This window comes from Colobus angolensis, unplaced genomic scaffold, assembly GCF_000951035.1.
Source record: "Colobus angolensis palliatus isolate OR3802 unplaced genomic scaffold, Cang.pa_1.0 Scaffold627, whole genome shotgun sequence".
Classification (NCBI taxonomy): domain Eukaryota; kingdom Metazoa; phylum Chordata; class Mammalia; order Primates; family Cercopithecidae; genus Colobus; species Colobus angolensis.
The window spans coordinates 153,069-158,664 of record NW_012119899.1 but is presented as its reverse complement, the minus strand read 5'-3'; the positions used below and the strand labels follow the sequence as shown (position 1 = coordinate 158,664).

General features: G+C 37.2%; 1 pseudogene across 1 annotated transcript; it reads right to left on the bottom strand.

Moving 5' to 3' along the window:
• Positions 1-1,967: 1,967 nt before the first annotated feature.
• LOC105527484 lies at positions 1,968-4,142 on the bottom strand (annotated as a pseudogene). Its single transcript, XR_001004233.1, has one exon. The product of XR_001004233.1 is annotated as a serine incorporator 3-like (transcript).
• Positions 4,143-5,596: the final 1,454 nt, after the last annotated feature.

Below are 5,596 nucleotides of genomic sequence, written 5' to 3'. Positions count from 1 at the left end.
TTTTTCTTTGGGTAGATACCCAATAATGAGATCTCTGAATCAAATGGTAGTTCTATTTTTAGTTGAGATTGAGCTTTTTTTTTTTCATATGCGTGTTGGCTATTTGTATTTTTTCATTCTTAGTAATGTTATTTGCCCGTTTTCAATGGAATCCTTTGTTTATTATGATATTTTTGAGTTGTTTGAATTATTTGCAAATTCTGAATATTAGTTCCATGTTGGCACATAGTTTGCAAATATGTTCTTTTATTCTGTAGGTTGCCTATTTACCCTGTTGATTATTTTTCTTGCTGTACTTAAACATTTTAGTTTGAATCCCATTTATCTATTTTTTTATATTAATAACATAATATAATAGTTTTTTTGTTTTTTGTTTTTGTGTTCCTGACTAATTTTGGTATCAAGGTGATACTGACCTCAGAGTGACTTAGGAAGAATTTCATTATCCTGAATATTTGGGAAGAGTTTCAGGAGGATTATTATTCTTAGTACATGTGGTAGAATTTGGCTGTGCATTTATCTACTCCTAAGCTTTTCTTTTTCAAGACTTTTTTTATTACTGCCTCAATCATGCTACTCATTATTGGTTTGTATTACTGTTGTATCCATTGAAATGTCTGTTATTTCACTTCTGATTGTTTATTTAGATCTCTCTTCTATTTTTGGTTATTCTAGCTAGCAATTTATCAATTTTGTCTTTTTGAAAAATTAACTGTGGTGTTGATAATTTTTATTGTTTTTGGTCTTTATTTCATTTGGTTCTGTTCTGATTTTTATTTTTTTTCTTGTAACTTGGAATTTGGTTTGTTATTAATTTTCTAGGTCCTTGAAGTGTTCTGTCAGGTCTTTAACATGTAAGGTTTCTACTTCTTTAATGCAGGCATTTAGGCTATAAACTGCTCTCGTTGTACTATATTTGCTGTATCTCACAGGTTTTATTATATTGTGTTTCTATTTCCATCTTTTTCTGACAATTTTTTAATTTTCATTTTAATTTTATTTTTGACATGAGTTTTACTGTGTCACCCAGGCTGGAGTGTAGTGGCACAATCTTGGCTTACTGCAACCTCTGCCTTCCAGGCTCAAGCGATCTTTTTATTTCAGCCTCCCGAGTAGCTAGGACTATAGGTGCGCACCACCAAATGTAGCTTTTTTTAAATACATTTTTTGTAGAGATGGGGTTTGTCATGTTGTCCAGGCTAGTCTCAAACTCCTGACATCAGGTGATCCACCTGCCTCAGCCTCCCAAAGTCCTGGGATTACAATTGTGAGCCACCATCCCTGGCCGGCCATTTTAATTACTTCACTTACACAGTGACTGTTTAGGAGTATGTTGTTTAAATTCTTTGTAAATTTAGAGTTTCTGAAATTTCTTTTGAAATATTGATTTGTAGTTTTATTCTACTGTGATCTAAGTAGGTAGTTGATATAATAGTGATTTATGGGGGTACTTTGTTGATTTGCCAATTTCCTATCTCAACGGTCTCTCTAATGCTGTGAGTAGAATGTTGAATTTCTCCACTATCATTGTGTTACTGTCTCTTTCTATAGGTTTAATAATATTTCTTTTTAAAATCTGGGTGCTTTGATGTTGGGTGCACAGACATTTAGAATTATTATATCTTTTTGCTGAAATGATTTCTTTATTCTTGGATGATTACCTTCTTTATCCTTTCTGTTGCCACTTTTTATTTAAAATGTTTTATTTGCTATACGTATAGATACTCCTGTTTGCTTTTGGTTTCTGTTTGTGTTAATATCTTCCTTCCTTTATTTTTAATCTATATGTGTCTTACAAGTAAGGTGAGATTCTTGTAGGCAACATAGAGTTGGACCATTTTTTCTTATTCATATCATAAATCTATACATTTCAATGAAGGATTTAATTTATATTCAAGGTTAATTTTTTCTTTTATTTTCTTTTCTTTTTTTTGAGATGGAGTCTCATTCTTTTTTTTTTTTTTTCATCTTAACCAAACTCACAAAGCATTTATTGAAATTAATACATCTGGCAAAGCACCAGACTTGAATCAAGCAGTATCAATACTACAGTGTACAAAAAGTAAATTTAAAAACTCAAGATGTAGAAGCAGTAGCCATTCTTCTAGGGAATCGGCAACCATCCTTCTAGGGAAGGGACCCACATATACAATCCTTCCCCAAGAACTTTGATGCTACCCCTCTGAAGAGTTTAAGCACAAAACAGAGTGCTTGTGTCATATAAGTAAGGACTTTCATAGAGGAAAACTGTAATGTAAATGCTTTTTTTTTTTTGCTTTTAAAGGATACTGCAATATAAATATATTAAGCATGGCCTCAAATATCCAACATTTTCCTATCTTACATTTTAAACCGAAGTTGAAAGAACCTACAGGCTTTATAAAGAACTCTCTTCACAGCACAGCTATAGTTCACTTTAAACAAAAAATGTTCCCTTTGTGCTATATCCTTAAAAGTAAACCAAATATGCAGATAAATGAGAAGTTTAGATTCTGCATCAAGCATTATTCAATCTCACCTTCTGGTATAAACCTGGATACAGTCAAACTTGCAAAGCATTCACTTAATATTTTAGTTGAAGCAAACTTAAAAGGTATATGAGTTTTCGGTGAAGGAGACCTTTGTGAGTTTCAGTGGTGTCCTTGGCACTCAGAGGTTCAGCTGAAGTCCCGACTGGTGAGGACAAGTGGAGCCACAAGGGTCCAGACATAAAGCAGGAGGCAGACCCAGCTGGAGCTGATCTTGACCCACACAGCTGGCCACTTGCTGGTCATGCTCTGAAACTTTGCATCAGGGCTATACTAGCTGGTCAGGGTCATCATGATGTACAAAGAAGCCAAGCAGAGCATGAGGTGGAATAAGGAGTAGCTATACTGCACTCCCTCTTTCTCGTTGTCCACAGCCCGTCAAGGCTGTCCATCTTCTTCATCACTGGCACCATTGGTAGTTGTATCACCAAGGATGACGCTGTCACTCCCTGACAGGGTCAGCTTGTCTACTTGGCTATTAGTGGAAGTGCGGATGCTAGAATACAAAAGGCAGAGAACAAAGACAAACAGTCTAATAAAATTATCTGAATTCAGTAAAGACCCACTCTTTGATGGTGGAGTAGGGGTAGGGACCATAGCAGTTGAATTTCCAGGAGCCAGTGTTGGTGGTTATGCGTGTAATAAAGCTCATCAGGCTGGGGTTCAGAAACGATCAGGTTCATTGGACATGGCTGGCCAGGTGAGGTATATAATGTAGAGGGTGATGAGGGAGGACTGCAAGAGGCCGGAGCGAGGCTGGTGTTCCTGAATTTTTGGGTGGATCAATATAATAGAAGCCACAACACAAAGGATCAGGTTAATACTGATGAAGAACTTGTTTTCTGTGCAGCCATCTGGTTTGATGTAGTTATGTATAGAGCAGCCCGACACAGATGATTGACCGGATATAAAAGGCGCTTGTGAAAGACAGTAAAGCGGCATACCACAACCTTGGGTTTCCTTCTTCCATTCGATTTACCCATGATTCATTCCAAGAATGAGCAAAGTCTACCAACAGCACCAGCTGAATGAGGATGAAGAGGGCGGCCTCTATCATGCCAGCAACAAACCAGACTGAGCTGAAATAGCCCCCAGGGATGTAGAAAGATCCAACCATGATTCCAATAAGGGCAGCAATTTTGAAGAATGAAAACCCATTGTGTACTGCTGCTCGGGGATCTTTACTTGTTTTTACTTTCAACATGAGCAGAGAAAAGACAAAGAAAAAGATGGCCATGGCAAAGCTGATCCGATACACAGCTTTATAACCAACCAGCACATCACAATCTTTATCTGCATTTATATCAGCCTCATGGATTTTAAATCCCCCTTCACAAAATCCAGGAATCTTCTTCAGGTACGTTTCCATCTCTTTTCTCTGCATGATATAGGATACAACAGCACTCAGGAGGAGAATGAAAGCATAAATGAGGCGAGTCAACGTGGAATTCTTACTATTAGGACAGCAACTACACAGCAAACATGAGACACTGCTGCAGAGGCATGGAACCCAGCTGGCGAGGGAGAAGACACCCAGCACATCCCCCATGGTGACACCAGTGATGGTGGTGGCCGGTCCTGAGGCTGCTTTCTAATGCGGTGGTAAGTGCCAGCTGAGGCCGAGATGGAGTCTCATTCTTTTTGTTCAGGTTGGAGTGCAATGGTGCGATCTCAGCTCACTTCAAGCTCTGACTCCCAAGTTCAAGCGATTCTCCTGTCTCAGCCTATTGAGTAGCTGTGATTACAGGTACCCACCACCATGCCCAGCTAATTTTTTGTATTTTTAGTAGCGATGGGGTTTCACAAAGTTGGCCAGCCTGGCCTCAAACTCCTGATCTCAGATGATCCACCCACCTTGGCCTCCAAAAGGCATGAGCCACCTCACCCGGCCAAGGTTAATATTAATATTAATATGTAGGTTTTGTTACTGTCATAATGTTAATTGTTTTATTTTTTCATGTATCTGGTTTAATAAAATTCTATCATGTTGTGATTTATTTCTTTTTTGTTTTATAAGACCTATTAATTTTATACTTTCATATGTTTTAATCATGGTGAATATCAATCTTTTGTTTTTCTATTAGAAATACTGGCCTGGCACAATGGCTCATGCCTGTAATCTCAGCACTTTGGAAGACTGAGGTGGGTGGATCACCTGAGGTCAGGAGTTTGAGACAAACCTGGCCAACATGATGAAACTCCATCTCTACTAAAAATACAAAAATTAGCTGGGTGAGGTGGCGGGTGCCTGTAGTTCCAGCTACTTGGGGGGCTGAGGCAGGAGAATCACTTGAACCCGGAAGACGGAGGTTGCAGTGAGCTGAGATTGTGCCATTGCACTCCAGCCTGTGTAACAAGAGCAAAACTCTGTCTCAAAAAAAAAAAAAAGAAAAAAAAAGAAATCCCTTGAACATCTTTTATAGGCCCAGTCTAGTGGTAATTAGTTTCCCCAGCATTTATTTTTCAGGGTAAGACTATTTCTTCTTAATTTGTGAAAGTTAATTTAGCGTGATGCAAAATTTTTGGCTGGCACTTTTCATTTCTTTCAACACTCTAAAAGTGCCATTCCATTATCTTCTGGCCAGTAAAGTTTCTGTTGAGAAGTCTGCCTTTAGTTTGATGTGTTTTTATTTGTAAATGACTAGATGCTTTTCTTTTGCTGATTTTAGAATTATTTCATTCTGACTCTAGAAATTCTGATTATCATGTGCCATGATGAAGTCTGTTTTGCAATGTATTTTGCTGGTGATTGCTGAGCCTCCTGTATATGTATGTCTAACTCTATTGCTAGACTGGGGAAGTTTTCATCATTTATTTTCTTAAATCGGTTTTCTAAACTTTTTGATTTTTTTCTTTCTCAGAAACACTGATAATTTTTATGTTTAGTCACTTTATGTAGTCGGAAACATCTCAAAGTCTTTGTTCATTTTTTAAAATTCTTTTCTCTTTAGTTTTGTCTGAGGAGATTATTTTAAAAGACCCATTTAAAAGTCTGAAAATTCTTTTTATGCCTTTTCAGTCTGTTATTGAATCATTGAATGTATTTTCTTTTTCCTTCAGTGAATATT